The sequence below is a fragment of the Pelodiscus sinensis genome, chromosome 3 (assembly GCF_052426305.1).
Source record: "Pelodiscus sinensis isolate ZL-2025 chromosome 3, ASM5242630v1, whole genome shotgun sequence".
Taxonomy (NCBI): Eukaryota; Metazoa; Chordata; order Testudines; family Trionychidae; genus Pelodiscus; species Pelodiscus sinensis.
The window spans coordinates 101,584,054-101,601,445 of record NC_143054.1 but is presented as its reverse complement, the minus strand read 5'-3'; the positions used below and the strand labels follow the sequence as shown (position 1 = coordinate 101,601,445).

The 17,392-nt window shown below is 39.0% G+C and overlaps 1 long non-coding RNA gene across 2 annotated transcripts; it reads left to right on the top strand.

The window, feature by feature from the left end:
* The first annotated feature begins 2,138 nt into the window (after positions 1 to 2,138).
* Positions 2,139 to 16,661, top strand: LOC112543591 (uncharacterized). Of its 2 annotated transcripts, none has more exons than XR_016349191.1 (4): positions 2,139 to 2,461; positions 5,170 to 5,355; positions 8,243 to 8,502; positions 10,027 to 16,661. It is a non-coding gene; the product is annotated as an uncharacterized LOC112543591 (long non-coding RNA). The 2 variants fall into 2 exon arrangements; XR_016349192.1 differs by having other exon boundaries at positions 2,140 to 2,461; positions 15,252 to 16,661.
* Positions 16,662 to 17,392: the final 731 nt, after the last annotated feature.

Genomic DNA, 17,392 nt, shown 5'->3' with positions numbered 1-17,392 from the left:
TCCAGGGCTTCTCACAGCTGCCCTGGTGGCTCTGTCCACACCCCTCAGAACTCTGTAGTTTCCCTTCCCCTGCAGCCTTTAAAGGTGCAAGCAGAAGGAAAAGTGCTTGTGGCACTGTGCCACACACCAGCAACCAGCCCAGCCCTCCTTGCTGCCAACGCAAAACCCAGCACTTCCCTCTCCCCCTCCCACCACCACAGCTGCAAGCTCTGAAGCCCCAGGGATACAGCAGACAAGGATACAATTTCTCACTCTGTGTGCCACAAGGGCTGCCTGCATTAACTGTGCCAGGAGGTGCAGCAGGAGGTCTAAGAGCTGGTGACAGCTTTGCAGCAGGTCCAGCTCCATACTGGAAGTGCTGTGGCATCCACAATGGCAACCAGAGACAACACTGTGGTGTCTGCTGTCCCCCAAGGGGATAGGCAATGGAGAAGGGTCAGACACATTGGTAGAGGGGAGCTCTTTTAAGCACGAGCCTCAGATAGCCACAGGCAGCAGTTCCAGGAAGTGACTTTATGCACTTAAATGCAGTTCAGGCTCCAATGCACTTTATGCACCTTAAATGCAGTTCAGGCTCCAATCTGTGTGGACGCGTTATTTCGATACAGATCTGCACTATTTTGATGGCGTTTTGTAGTGTGGATGCATTATTTCGAAATAGCTATTCCAGGAGTTATAATTCTGAAGTAACTTATTTTGAAATAATGCTGTAGTGTAGACGTGCCCTTCGAGATCAACATGAGACCTAATTTGGGGTGAGGAAGGGGAAATTATCCCACAATTGCCTACTGTAGCTTCTTGTCCCTTCCCTGAAGCATTTCATCTTAGCCACTATCAGAAACAGGATAAGGGCTTAGGTGGACCTCCAATTTGATCAGCATGGCAATTCTTATTCACATTCTGGGTGGGTGGTGGTTCCAAGTCATAAGGAACCAGATCAAGTTTAATAAATTAAATGACATCTGGACTCTAAAAATCAGACTATATTATTTTCCCACCACACTCACTTGAGTCCAACCATGATTTTAGCAGCCAATATTCTTGCAAACCATATCATTAGATATTAACATTTTATACCATTTGAGGACTGAAATTATAAAGTTTCTGATCATGTGCAGTGCAACATTGTCTCTAGCTCTAATAGCTCCAGTGATAATAGTCACTAAAATTAGCTGAGAACAGAGGGAAGTAGGAACATGCAAAAGCAAATGGTTATAAAAATGGTGTGATTGAAATTTTGATCTGTCTCAGAACACCAGCAACAGAAAATATTGCCATGTATCACTAGAAAGCGAGAATTCCCAAGCTTTCTGATGGAGTGGAATGCTAGTTTGTAACCCTGGTGATTCATAAGATATACATAAATGGTCACTGGTTGCTTAGAAAACCAAAATAAAGTGCAATTTACCAAACAGGCAAGAGCACTTTCTTCATCCCACACATATGGACTTTTCAAGCACTTTCACAAGAGCTCTTCAGTTAGATGTCCATTACTCCACATCATAGTTTGTCAGTAGGGCTACATCTAGACTGCAAGCCTCTTTCAAAAAAGGCTTTTTTGAAAGATACTTTCGAAAAAGCCTCTTTCGAAAAAGAGCACCTAGACAACGAAAAAGCCCCTTTTTCGAAAGAGAGCACCCAGGCAGTCTGGGTGCTCTCTTTCAAAAAAGCACAATTTGCATTACATAGCGCCTTTTTTCAAAAGAGTACTTTCAAAAAAAGGTATTATTCCTCGTAAAACAAGGTTTCCCGCAGTCGAAAAAACTGCCGCATCCTTTCGATTTACTTTCAAAAGAATGTGGCAGCAGTCTAGATGCAGGGAAAGTTTTTTCGAAAAAAGGCCACTTTTTTCGAAAAAGCCCTGTAGTCTAGACACACCATAGGTGCTTCAAGACACTCTGATTTAAAAACTTAGCAAAAATATATTATGCAAAAAATACCAGAAGGAGCCTTCTGTATATTTAATTAATAGTTTAAATATCCCAAAATGTTTATAATATAAATCTGACACCTACTTGAATTAAAAAAAAAGGGTTATAGGAATGCAAACAACATATAAGAACCTAAAGGGGAAAAATCTTACATTATCTCTTAAAAATACCCCAGCATATTACATGTATATGGATAATAATTAGCTGATTTGCTTGTTTTATTATTTTGTTTTCTGAATTCCATATGAAACTATTGAGAATTAAGAGAGAAATAACTATTAATAAATCCTCCCATTAAATGTTTACTGATAACCAGCCAGCTTTTCAAACTAACTCAAACTTTCTTAAGTTTCAGCTGTGAGTGGATTCCTGTGGTTCAATTATCAACCCCTGAAAAAATGAAAAAAAAAACACAACTAACAGAGGCTGCTGTCACATGGCATTAAGAGACTTATTGTGACTGCTGAACCAGTGCCTGAGATTACTCTACGGTTAGGAATTCTGTGTACTTTGTTTTAAAACACTGCTTGGTAAGTCTTTTTCTTTATTATGTTAAAAAAATTAAAAATAGCAAGAAGTCTCCCAGCTGGGAATGAAGCCTAGAGACCCCTTGAGCAACTTGGGTAATTACACTGTTGGATAAATTGCAGTTAAGCCATTTGGTTTAACTGTATTGCAACCAGAGGCTAGACCAACAAAAGAATGGAAAGGGGACAAAATGTGTGCTGACAACACTACTAAAAACCAGGGAGGAACAGCCTTTCAATGTAAGGCATCTGCTACTGTCTTCAGGATATTATACTCCCGAAGTACTTTAAGTCACAGACAGGAATTGGCTAGCTACAGTTTATGTAGTAAAAAAGCCCAATCAAACAAAAAAAAGTACTCATCTCCCATGGAAGCTGTGATTTCATATTTCAGACACCAGCAAAAGAATTTTATGCATTTGCTTCCCAGATATAGTCAAGAAATAATGAACACAGTATAATGAAATTACAAAAGAAAGTCAACCTTTACATTTAGACAAAGACCCTATATTTTCTTTAAATAAAAAGGTGATTTTGTCTATTATATTCTTTAATTTTCAACAATTGAGTTATACTACTACTATACCTATTTTCCAAAAGAGGTCATATGTATCCTCTGATACCATAAAAATTAAGATCTTGTCTGTTCTTTGCCAAAATTAAGGGTCCTTCCTATTCCTTAAAGATAAGGCTTTCCCCATTGTCCTGTGCCAAAGCTTCTTCTCCTCTGTATGTACTGTTTCTTCTATGCATCAGTTAGTGGCTGCAATTCTGCTGTATTATTTATATGTACCAACTATTTCACCAAATTTTAAGTCAGTAACTTTTATGAGAGAGAGAGAGACTGGTGATGCATTCCCTTTAAGGAAGTGAAAGGACTGATGTTAAATGCGATCTTCTAGGATTAGATCCATACACACACACACACACACACACACACACACACACAAAAACCCCACACAACTTGGGTGGCCATGTCTGACATTTCAGCATCATTGACATCCTCAAAACTCCTGTTCAGCTGCTGCCTAATCCTGTAGGCTCCTAAAATTTTTATACCGCTCAGAAGAGTGCCCTAACCATTGGGATATTCTGATGGGGCGGGGGAGTTCCCTCACTCTCTCCTTTTGAAGCTGTTCCTTGTACTTCAGGGCCAGAAATTCCGAGAGGTAGGGCGCTTGGATGCTTTGGCCATGGGGCTGTGGGTGGAGACAGTGTCTGGGCTCTCTACTTCTTCACCCAAATGAAGTAGGGAGGCACCAAATCAGGGCATTCACCCTCAGCAGCCCTCCGGGAAAGATTTTGTCAATTTTACAGGCAGAAAGCGAAATTGATAAGAGCCTTTCCTAGCAGCCAGAGAACTGTCATTTTGATTTTCCCAATGGAAATTTGAAATTTTCCAGCAAAACTAAAATTTTCCCATGGAAAATTACTGTTTTATCATCAGGGCAGTGGTGTGGGTTTTTTTGGTTTTTTTTTTAAGAAAATCATTCTGACCAAATAAATAAATAAATCAGCTAGTGCTCAATGTTACTCTTCTATACAGCACATGAACTAATGGAGTGTTCTACAGTGGCTGCCAGGATCATCACGGATGTTTGTCTGCCCTCCCTGAAGTCCTGCTGCTTTGGAGGCCCCTAATGTAATATATAAGACACTGTTTCTGCACCATCCTTTTCTCTAGAGGAATGGAAGCATTGCACTGGTAAAAGAATAGCTGTGAATACCTTTTGGAATTTGGGGTGTAGGTAAAATACTGATTTCACTTTTCAGTTTCCTTCCTGGGGAAGTAGCCTACAGGAGAAGCACCACTGAGAAAAATTTCAGAAAGACCAAAAAAATTAAGACTTGAGCATGTGATGAAAAATGTAAATCAGTATGGATAAGTACAGTGAGATGGATATTGCAGTAGCAGTTTAAGCTACTTGTACACACTCATGGCTTCTGAATTACTATAGTTAACCTCTCAGATCTGACCATCATCAGCTGGGTGAGGAGGTCTGCCCTGCATGAAGGAGTAATTGAAAAAGCAGATAAAATATAATCTTAGGCTCAATTCAGAAGGGGACAGGGAATCATGGACAGAGAAAGTATTGGAAGACAAGAGAAAATGTAGTATTAATCTTCAAAAATAGGAAAAAAGAATGATCATAGCAATTACCATCCCATAAGTAACTTCTGTTCCTAGTACGAGACAAGGAAGCCCTACATGTCTAGAGTAGCATGGATTGCTTAAAAAATATTCCTTGGCACTTGTGATTTATGTTTTTGGGATGGAGGAAGAGAACAGAATTACAAAATTAGTAGATGGAGTTCAGTGGATGCAATATTTGATTTTCAGCAGCATCTGATACAATCTAATGAAAGCTGTACTCATGCCATGCCAATGCCCTTTGGTTAAAATGACTGTAAACAAGTAGGATGATAAATGGCCATGTATCACATCTACGGTAGAACACAAAGAATGAATGTTAAATCTGGCCTCACTGAATATTTCATTAAACAAGGTGAAATAGAATCAGAGTCCTGTGTTTGTTTACCTCAGATGTTGTCACTTCTTCCATGTGGACTACCAGCACTTCCAAACCTCAGAGGCATTAAAGCCAGTAGCCACCTCCACTCTCCTGGAATAAACCATAGATAAACTACAGTTCTCAGCTCTGGAATTAATTTTTTGCTTTGATTTGCCTCGCTGACATCTAATACTTTAGGGCACTGCAAGAGACATCATCAGTATGTCAGGCTTTTCCTGAAGAGAAAAAGATCTGTGTGTGCAACAGGGGTCAGCGTGAGGGTGCGTGGAGAAAGATGGAGATTGTGTAGAAGTCCATAATTGGAGCTGGATTATATGAAGGATCTATGCCACAGAATGTTTTCCAGGAGTTTTGCTTTTGAAGGTATGTCTACTATGTACTGCTAAATGTTGTGCCTTTACCATGATATAATTCTCTTAGGGTATTACTCCTGCAATGAGGAGTAATGGTAGTTCAAATTAGGAGCTTTAATTCGAACTACCTAGTCCGTGCTGCATGTAGCCGCGGGCAGGTAGTTCGAACTACGGGACATTTAAAAATGGCAACGCCTGGGAACATGCAAATAAAGCCCAGGATATTTAAATCCCAGGCTTCATTTGAAAGTTCAAATGCCTATATTAGCCACCCTAGTTCGAACTAGGGTGGCAGTGTAAACATACCCTTAGATATTGTATTAGGGCAATAGAAATTTTATGTAATGAATGTAATTTAGTCCCTCTTCCAAATTCACAGATATTAATTTTGGAAGAGCAGCTAGTAGTGAGGTCAGGAAAATAAAACCATTCAAAATATGGGCAAAACATTGTTTTCAATCTAAAACATTATACATCTGAAATTTACAAGTAGACAAAGATACTTTGAAAGCAACAATGCTAAAACAGACCGAGGAATAATAGGAAATAGTGAATTAGACATTAATTGTAATTTATTGGGACACTAAAATAAAAATACACAAATTTCAGATTTCATATGTTAAGAGCATTAAAGCCCAAATCTAGCAAAGCCAATGTGACTGCTCATATCCTCATAGCTAATACACATATTCTGAATGCTTGTTAGTTGCTGCATGCATTAATGTTACTTGTAGTATCTATGTTCCATGCTGTAATATAATATATCAGTGTCTGAATTGTGAGCCACACATTAATTAGTGTGATGAGCTGGTCTTTACAGAAATTATTGTTCCCCCTTCCTGCAAAAGAGAAGACTCATCAATACCAGAAGGCCATGGGTAGACCTTAAAACTGAAATGTGTCCACATCTGGATTGAGGAAATGTCAACAAAAGGACTATTGTTCTGCTCTCCTCTCCATAAAGATGAATTATGCAAGATCAAACACATAATAGAAGTCTATATTATCTTTTAAAACCTGACATGAGCTCATTCATGTATCTATATTTGCTTGCTTTAACCCTGTAAATAACTCTCTATTTCCCTTTCCTATTTATTAAATCTCCATATAGTTAACTATAGGACTGTCTATAAGCACTGTCTTTGGGGTGAGACCTAAAGTTCAATTGACTTAAAGTGACTGTTTTTTCAGGACCAGGAATAACCTGAATATTACTGAAAGTCTTGGTATAAAGAGTCATTTATGAGAGAGACATGCTCACTTGGGTGGCAAGACAGACCAGAGAACTCCAGCTATGTCTACACTCGCAGCTTCTTGTGCCAGAAATATGCAAATGAGGCTAAGCGTGGAGTATTGCCAAGCATCATTTGCATACCTAATGAGCCACCATTTTTGCAGAAGAGGCTCTTGCGCCGGAAGGAGCTGCCTACACTGCCCTTTCTTCCACAAAAAAACCCCTCTTGTGCAATGCCTTTATTCCTTAAAATAATCGGCATAACAGCATTGTGCAAGAGGGTTTTTCTTGCACAAGAAGGGGAAGTGTAGACAGCTCCTTATGGCGCAAGAGCCTCTTCTGCAAAAATGGCGGCTCATTAGGTATGCAAATGAGGCTTGGCATTATTCCATGCTTAGCCTCATTTGCAAGGCTTGACAAACTATAGAATCTACTCGCCCATAGATTTCAGCCGCACGCCCTGTTTACCGGTGGCGCGTGCATGCGCCATGCGACTCTTGCGCATGTGCAGTGCGGGGCTGGCAAGCGGCTTTTGCCACTGTTTGTCAAGCCCTGCTCATTTGCATATTTCTAGCTCAAGAAGCCACGAGTGTAGACATAGCCTAGGGGATTATCTGACTCCGTGTTAAGACTGCTAAAGTTCCTGAGGAGTTTACACTTCATTCAGTTGGTTAATGAAATCCAAGATTAGAATTAACAACCAATTAGGAGTTTGTGCCCTGGTTTTTATTGGCGTTCCCTGAGGTTGGTACCCACACTTGTGTGTCAGTAATGGGAGTATCATACACATACTGGGTAGAATACAGTAGTAGAACAGAGGATGTGTCTACACTGCACAGTCCTTTGGTGGCATGTTGAGTACATGTAGGTGAAGGGAGGCTGGCATGGTCCTGACTATTCTCCTTGAACTTTGACACCTAGATCCCCAGTACACTAGGGCTGGGTTGGAGCTGGGAGCCATAGTGTAGATGTGCTAGGCTCCTATAGGGAAGGGGTGGGGATGGGACATCAGGAACCAGGATGGAGATAGTCTCCCCAACAGCCAGATTACTGGGCATTCATGCCCTGTACCCCCATCCCCTCCAGCTAAAATAGGTACAAATAGTATAGAATGTAAATCACTGCTTAGGAAAATAAAGACATGACAGAACTGTATATAGCTCTGTACACACACAAGAAGTGCTCCTCTAATCAACCCTGCTATTTTTAGCAGTGTAGTTTCCTGCCACCAGGGTCTTCCACCCCACCTGTCTACCCCTACACATCAGGGAATTGCTGGAGTCTTTCCCACCACTATGAAGGAGTCCTGCAGTGGGAAAAGGCAGTGGCAGTGGGGAGATAGAGGAGAAAAACTCCATCATCCAATCTAATTTTAGCGACTCAGCCAACAGGGTTCTGCTACTTCCCTTGGGAGACTATTTCATTCAATTAGGCAATTTCCCTTCATACTGAGCTTCTATTTTCCATTGCTCAATTTCATCCCATCGTTCATAATTATAACTCCCTGAAAACCCTAAATGTGTCTCTTCTTGATGTTCACGGGCTTTCAGTATTCATTCATGGTGATCTGAGATTTGATCTAATTCAGGCAAGCAATATATATTTGGTGATTTTAATTGTCTCTCATAAATCAGTCCTTCTAACCTTGTCATAATATTTTCAGCTTTTTGTTGAATACTCTCCAGTTTATTGACGTCACTAAGGTGCCCAGAACTGAATGCATCACCCTGTGTGTGGTGTCACTAGTGCCAAACATGTTATAAAATCTCTCTGAATGGAGCCAAAAATCATAACGGATTGTCTTTATGAAGAGGCTATCAGTTCCTCATGTAGCTCATAGAAACAATGGTACATTGTGAGAAATGTGACTGCGTTTGTTAATGCAAGAATTAAAGAAACCACTGGCATAACAGGAGTCAAAAGGTCAGTTTCTCTCATTTTCATGATGTAAAATTGGAGTCGCTCCATAATAATCAATGAAGTTACACAGAATTTACGCCACTGTAACTAAGAATAGAATTTTTACCAGAGTGTCAATGTTGTGGATTGGTCCTCATATTCTTTAGTGGAAATGGGATAGGTTTAGAAGTTAAAATTAAAAAAAAAAGTTAAAAATCACTTAGAAAAATTAGATGTCTTCAAGCCTCCAGGGCCTGATGAAATGCATTCTAAAATACTCAAGGAGCTGATAGAGGAAGTATCTGAGCCTTTAGCTATCATCTTTGAAAAATCATGGAAGTTGAGAGAGATTCCAGAAGACTGGAAAAGGGCAAATATAGTGCTGATCTATAAAAAGGGAAATAAGAACCACCCAGGAAACTACAGACGAGTCAGTTTAACTTCTGTACCAGGAAAGATAATGGAGCAGGTAATTAAGGAATTCATCTGCAAACATCTGGAAGAAAATAAAGTAATAGGTAACAGCCAGATGGATTTGTAAAGAACAAATCATGTCAAACCAATCTGATAGCTTACTTCCATAGTATTACAAGTCTTATGGATAAGGGAGAAGCAGTGGATGTGGTATACCTAAACTTTAGTAAGGCATTTGATACAGTCTTGCATGACCGTCTTATCAATAAATTAGGCAAATACAACTTAGATTGGACTACTGTAAGGTGGGTGCATAACTGACTGGATAACCATTCTCAGAGAGTAGTTACTAATGGTTCACAGTCATGCTGGAAAGGCATAACAAGTGGGGTTCTGCAGGGGTCTGTTTTGGGACCAATTCTGTTTATCAACTATTTAGATGATGGCATAGAGAGTACGATTATTAAGTTTGCAGATGATACCAAGTTTGGAGGGGTTGCAACTGCATTGGAGGATAGGGTCATAATTAAAAAACATCTGGATAAACTGGAGAAATGGTCTGAAGTAAATAGGATGAAGTTTAAGAAGGACAAATGCAAAGTACTCCACTTAGAAAGGAACAATCCATTTCACACATAGGGTGTGTCTAAACTACACCCCTCTGTTGGCAGAGGGATGTAAATTAGACACATCAAAAGTGCAAATGAAGCCAGGATTTAAATATCCCATGCTTCATTTGCATAATGGCGGCCACCTCTTTTTTTCTAAATCAGGCTTTTCAAAAAACAAACAAACCCGGCAGTTTAGATGGGGCATTTTCGACAGAAATGCCCAATTTCGAAAGATCCTGTACTCTTTCGATGTGTCTAATTTACATCCCTCTGCCGACAGATGGGTGTAGTTTAGACACACCCATACAGAATGGGAAGTGACTGTCTAGGAAGGAGTAGTGCAGAAAGACATTTAGGGGTCATAGTGGACCACAAGCTAAATGTGAGTCAACAGTGTGGCATTGTTGCAAAGAAAAAAAAAAAAAAAAAAAAAAAAAAAAGAAACATGATTCTGGGATGCATTAACAGGTGTTGTGAGAAAGATATGATAAGTCATTCTTCCATTCTACTCTGCACTGATTAGGCCTCAACTGGAGTATTGTGTCCAGCTCTTGGTACTACATTTCAAGAAAGATGTGGAAAAATTGGAGAAAGTCCAGAGAAGACCAACAAAAATGATTAAAGGTTTAGAAAACATGAGCTATGAGGCAAGTCTGAAAGAATTGAGCTTGTTTAGTTTGGAAAGGAGAAGACAGAGAGGACATGATAGCGGTTTTCAGGTATCGAAGAGGGTTTCACAGGGAGGAGGGGGGGAAATTGTTCTCTTTAGCCTCTGATAATAAGACAAGAAGCAATGGGCTAATGGGCTAAACTGCAGCACAGGAGGTTTAGGTTGGACATTAGGAAAAACTTCCTGTCAGGGTGGTTAAACACTGGAATAAATTCCCCAGGGAGATTGTGGAATCTCCATCCTTAGAGATGTTTAAGAGCAGGTTAGGCAGACATCTATCAGGGATGATATAGATCGTGCTTGGTCCTGTCATGAGGGCAGGAATCTGGATTTGAAGATCTCTTGAGGTCCCTTCCAGTTCTAGTGTTCCATGATTCTATTATTCTTTTCCATGTCAGGCATGATAGAAATGCTTCTCAAATGCTGCAATCATTATGAAAGGATAGGTTTGTTACTGACTAAAGCAGAGATTTTCAAGTGCACAAAAGTCAGGTACCTAAGTCCCATTGATTTTCAGTATAACTACCTTTTGTGTCTTTGACAACCTACCTCTGAATAACAGTTTAGCAAAGCACTAGAGCACATGCTTCACTTTAAGCATGCAAAAAAAGTCAAGTGCCAGCAATGCCCCTTTGTCATATATATCGGCCAAACTGGACAGTCTCTACTACAAAAGGATTAATGGATACAAATCAGATATTAAAACTGGTAACACAGAGAAACCTGTTGAGGAACATTTTAACTTGCCTGGTCACTCATTAGTAGATTTAAATGTAGCTATTCTCTTACAAAGTAATTTCAGGAATCAACTAGAGAAAGAGTCTGCGGAACTGACCTTCATACTCAAATTTGATACTATCTCTCATGGCTTGAACAATGACATAAACTGGATGGCCCATTGTATTCAACACCCAAGTGACATCAAAAGCTAAATATTGGGCACTTACAGCCCATTCTATTAGCCTCATTTAGCATGGACACTTTAATTGACAGGTTTTCCTCCCCTCCCCTCTCTGCTTTATAATTGAGCCTCTGTGCCTCTTGCTCCATTATTTCTGAAGAGGGTTGTGCCCATGAAAGCTCATGATGCTATCTATATAGTTTTGGTTAGTCTCTCAGGTGCTATAGCACCATTGTTGTTTTTAAGGGTGTTTTAAAACATGCACGTATTCCTGCTGACTCCAATGGAAGAATTCACATGCTTCAAGTGAACCATTTTTAAAGTGCTTTGCTAGAGTAAGGTCTAAAGGAAGACTGAGAAACATATGAACCACAGGGAGATACTGCCCATTACTTGAAATGACCCAAAAAATCTATGAACTTGGTTATTTACTTATTTTAATTTTCACACATCTCTGGAATTTCTAGTTTCAGCTGTGAGAAAAAGCATTGCAAAATGAGCCCTTGCAAAATAGTTCTCAATACTTTCTGCACATCTGGAACTAAAAAGAATTGAAAATCTCACAAAACAACCTGATATCGAAACATCTTTTAGCCTGATTTCCAGACCAGAGAATTCTCTGGTTTTGGATCAGCTTCAGGACTTTCAATGCTTCTCCCAAAATTAGCCCTCCTTCTGAGGTTCACCAACCATTACTAATACAGTAATCAGGGTTTCAATTTTAGGCTATTACAAAAAAAGAAATAGCTCCCTCAGAGACAAAAAAAATCCACACACTCCACAAGTTTACCAGCATATGTTAGGTAGCACAAAAAAACTTAAATATTTTTGTGTTACTCTTAATTCATCAGCCACAGCTGTCATTTTCATACAGTCCTAGTCAATTTCACACTGAGGACACACCATGGGCTGACTGAGGACATGCAAATTGGGCAAACATCCCTGAGAAATGCTTGGCAAATCTGGCTTTTCAGCTTTGTGTTTACTTGCCAAAAGCATCCTCAACCTCCAGTCTACCCTTCACCATGCCTAATTTAATTTCTAAACGTCAGAAGCCTTAAAAGTGAAAATCCTGCAAAACACTGCCTACATCTCTCAATGAAATGAGAATGCATATCTTACAATTATGTTTTGTTATAGGTGCAAGAGAAGTCAAATCTTTCAGTTACTCTTGACCACAAATGCTAATACAATTACAAACTGTGTCTCCAAAGAGCTATTGAATTTTTAGGGAGCACTTTCCCCACATACAAATAAATCTCAAAATGCTCCTGTTACATACCACAACCCAACATTGCCAGGAAGCCAAGAGGCTCATCTTCCACATTAGTGCATCTGGTTTGTATAACTATTCCCCATTCCAATGCAGTAAGACACTGCACTGCTCTCTAGTGAGTTCAAGGCAAATGATTTTCAACAATCCGCCATTTCTATAACAGTTATTTAATCTTTCAAATGAGACCAGTACATTTTGTTGTAAAAATAGAATACTCATATTCTTGAAGACAATCTCGGTGTGGCTTCCTTTCTTTGGGGTCTTCAGGACTTTCTGACAAATGTATTGTATATGTACATGCATGTAAGTATGCATAAATATATGTGTGTGTGTGTGTGCGTATGTATGCACAAACATATGTATATGTGGCAATGGGTAGATATAGATATCATGCATTTTAATCAGTTTTGAAATGGCTGGGGGAAATGGACAATACTCTTCAAACACTGCAATTTTATGCACTTTATTTTACAGATGAAGAATTTTTGCTTAAAGTGAGATTTAAGGATTTGCCAGTAGCCTACAGTGAATACTTTATTCTTTTCTTTTTGCACTACTTTGACTGGCCTTCTTTCCCCTCCAGTAATCATTGTCTAAAAAAAGAAAACCTCTAGGAGCACTTCACTTCTATCCCTTCCCTCTGGCAGAATGCCCAGCCTCAGTATGATGCTTTTAAACCCTTTCCCTTTTCCTGTGATACAAGGTTTTCACAACATTATTGTCCTGAACAATACAGCAGGGCTATGGGCTATGACACCATTCATGCAGTGATATACTGAACAGCTTTTTAGACGAGTACATAACTACTCTTCTAAAGAGTTCTGTGTATGTGTGTGCACGCACATACACATAATGTTTTAGCATATTATGTTTCATAGTTATATTGAGTAAGAAGAATCTGCCGACAGAAAAACACAATGAATACCACACGGAGCTCAGACTTGTCTTGTGCATATGTGCTGGTTTTACTGGAGTTCAGCAGTAAATTTGGCAAGTGAGAAAACAGCTGATATGGAAAAAGAAGAATCAACAGTTTCCCCATACTACTGTCTAATTGGATAGTTACTAACTAAACATTCTGGGCCTGATATGGTATTCCTTGCACAGTGAAACCAATAGGAACAGTAGAAAGATTGTAAGTTCAGGTATTGGATAGTACCTTCTTCTAAAAAGATATAGAGAACAGAAAATGAAGGCTGCATTATTAAGGGGATTAAGTTGAAAAAAAAACTCTAATCCATTTGTATCTACGGCATTATCACTTTATCAGTCATCTGGAGAATCCATAGGCTTTTCCAGTATCTCACTTATTGTAGCCACATAATAAAATATCTTTTGTACCAGCCTTTTTTTTTTTGTCCAACTGTCCTGTTCACTGTGGTTGAACAATCTGCATACCTTTTTCCGAAATTTGGTCCATCTACACTTAGCCAAATTTTGGAAAAACCTTATCTTTCAGAAGAGTCCTTCCTTCTTGTGGAAGGAAGAAGACAGGGCTTCTGAAAGAGCACGTCTGCTCTTCCACAAAACAAAATATGGAAGAGCAGACGTGTTCCCTGGATGCGACGGAGTTTCTCAAAACCCCATAGTGTAGATCTAGCCTCAAAGCCAAGAGTCTTGTTTGTTACCCAGTCTTGTTTCAATGGACATCAGTTCAAAGAGACTTATCACAAAGGCTAAAGGAGAGGGTGTTCTCTTCTCTTTGTTCTGATGATACCAACAACATAATACAAATACAGAGACCGATGACTCTGTTGTAGGTTGGTTTTAATCCAAATGTATTAAAATATTAAATTTAAATACATAAATAAGACAAACACCTAAAACAGAACTACAAGACTCAGTGACACCCCACTTCATAAGCAAATTCACTTATGTTTATTGAGAGAAGAAAAAGCACTTAAAATGCTATTTATTGGATCTCAAAAACAAAACTGGTTCTATATATGAGATGTTCAGTTATTTGTAATTCAAGGGAGTTTTTAATGAACATTTTACTGCTCAGTTGGCACCTCATGATCTTTGTGATGCTTTCATAAAGTGGGCAAAGGTTTTATGGGCCTTGTCTTTCAGCCATTTACATAAACCTCCCATTGAATTCTGCAATTGAAGGTAAAAAAAATGCAAAAATTGGCAGTAAATTTAATAATGAATTGATCTGAATATGATTTCTGAGAGCAAAGAAAGGCTGAAATCACTGTGTAAGTGATCTGTTTTGCTTAGCTCTTTTCATGAACTGTGTGGGATTTAATGTTGTTTAGAGATTTTAGCTGCTAAGCCGTTGTAAGTCACTGCAAGTTTACGATCACAGGGACTCAAGTGTCCATAGAAATGAAGTATTTTTCTAGTAATAAATAATCTTCATTACTTGCACTATAAATCTGATATTCACTTAAACATGAGGATATTATCAATAATAATAATAATAATGAATAATCCACGTGGAACATAATTTAGCAGGGAAGGAAGGTGAAATAAACAAATAAAAAGTAGCAACAAAACAAGCCACGATCCACTAAATGTGAGACTTTAAGACCAAGTTGCCCTATTGAAAGAGAATGCCATTAAGAATGTGAAACCAAACCTCTCCCACATCTGTAGTAAAATTTCTTAGTCACAGCCTGCCTGCTGTTAAGTACCCAGACAGTGCTGATGAAAGAGTTCTAAGTACATTGGAATATGTGTCCTTCTGTGAATGTGTATACAGGTTTAACAGGCCTGCAGGCAAGAGATGAAAGCTGGGCATGAGGAGGATGGTAGGATTGGAAATTCAAGTCAATTTATTTTAGTACAAAATCCTGAGCACAGTGTGTCCCCTTTCCTCTAAGTAAATAGTGGTTGTCGCTACTGAATAAAATGCAAATATAAAATTCCCACTTTTCTTTTTTCTTTTTATTTCAGGAGTCAAAAGGGACCAGCAAAGAAATGTAACACTAGCCTGTTTTAGATTGTGTAAAGTATGTTTACCAAGGCAGGAAGGAATTTCGTAAATATTCCCTCTCCCAGGATCTATGGAGTCTGAGACAGACTGAACCAAGCAGGAAAGGGGAATAAGGAAAGAAAGAAAACAACTTGAGAGATCATCTTATTTTCTTTTTTTTACAGTTGGGCTAAAAGCATTCAAGACCAATTAAGAGTACACACTCAAATTAGATTAGTCTCCACAGCTAGATATTTGGTTTTGTTGTTTGTTTTAAAAGTAGGGTTGGTTTGTTTGTTTACAAAAGTCAACAGGAATGAAATAAATTTAACAAATTATTAGGCAATGATATCTATCTTTTTTTCTTACAGTATGAAATGAAATATAAACCCCAAGCAGCCAGCCAGGTTCAGCCATCAAGTGGCATTACATTAAAAAAAGTAAACAGAGCAAGTGTTGAAAAAGACAATTGGTTTTGGTGGGGGTTTTTAGGAATTATTTGAGTTTTAATTATTTAAGGAACTTGTTAATTATATATGATGGAAACAAGTATGCAGGGTGTCAAGTATCTTTTGCTTACTACTGAAGTAAATGGGACATTCAGACAATCAGCAGCTCTCAGAAAATGCTTAGCTCCATTCAAATTCAAACCCGATATTAATTTATTATCCTGACAGTGAAAAAATATTCAAGTTTTACAGCTGCTTGTTGGTTCTTTTTTGGCCTACTGTGACTTTAGTCTGTGCACACTGAAACTTGCTTGAATCTTGGAAGTTATTTCCCTGCAGGTTAGAATGATGTGTTTCATTCTATAACTTTCATACACAAGGCATCTGCAAAGCACTTTACAATGTAATGAAAATTAGACCTTGATCTTATATTAGAACCATGCAGGCAAACCCCTGAGCCCATGCAGTGCTTCTTTGACTTCAGTGAGCCTTCACATATGCACAGAGGACCTACCAAATGCTTTTCAATGCAGAATAAGCCCTTGGCATCGTGGGTAAAATTATGTCACCTCTAGTTCCACATAATCAGAGTCAAACATTCAACTCGTACTTTTACTTTTACATGTACAAATAAAATATTACAGATTTTAACAGACTTTACAGCTACACATATGTCTATAGAAAGCATATCTTGATCTAACACTAATTGGAATTCATATTGCTCATCTGAGTGTGACTGTGATGAATTGGAAAAGTGCATTGTAACCTGACTGTATATGTTCCACCTGAAAGGAAATTTGTTATGGAACTAAGTAGGGTGTTTGGCAATAATGATGTTCAAGTGAAAAGACATGAATTTTGTTTGGCCTAGGTAGCAAGGTTGCTTCAGCTGGTCTTTTTGTGTGTGTATGTGTTTGTGAGAAAGGAAATATATTTGTACTACTTTAATTCTGTGTCAGCCTGGACTTTATGAAAGATTATTATAAACACCACCACCAATCCATTCTCATGTATTAGATGCTCATGATTGCCATTAACTCCACAACAAATTTTCAATAGTTTCACCTGGTGAAAGGTCACCATTACAAGAGTAAAGGCAAAATAGCACCTCTTTAATGTGCAGCCAAACTTAATGGCTTCTTCTGTTGTCTTCAAACAAAGACCTACTCCTTCTGCTACCAACTTCTTTACTTGCATTTTCATTTCACTGAGGTCAGCCGTAACTAAATCATCACAGATCAAAATGCAAGGAGAGGATAGGCATGGATGGCAGGTGTGAGAAGCCAAGGGAGACCAAGCCTCCTCAAACAGGATGAGACACACTTCCCTTTGGTGAGCTGCCACCAAAATGGTACATGAGCCATGGCCCCACCTATACTCCACCCAAAGGCCGTACTCCCACATCCCACACTGTTTCTTTTCCTATTACAGCTGCTCCCTGAGTTACGACCACCTCCACTTACGACCATCTGCACTTATGACCAAAGTGGTCGTAAATGTGGATCCAAGTTACGAACGGCGATCCGCGCTTACAAACAGTGCGGTCACCATGTAACTCTATGGGATCCGAGTTACGAACACTTCGACTTATGGACCAAGTGTTACAATTGCCAAGTGTTGGTCCGTAACTTGTTTGTAACTCGGGGAGCTGCTGTACTGCTCTGCCTTTCCCT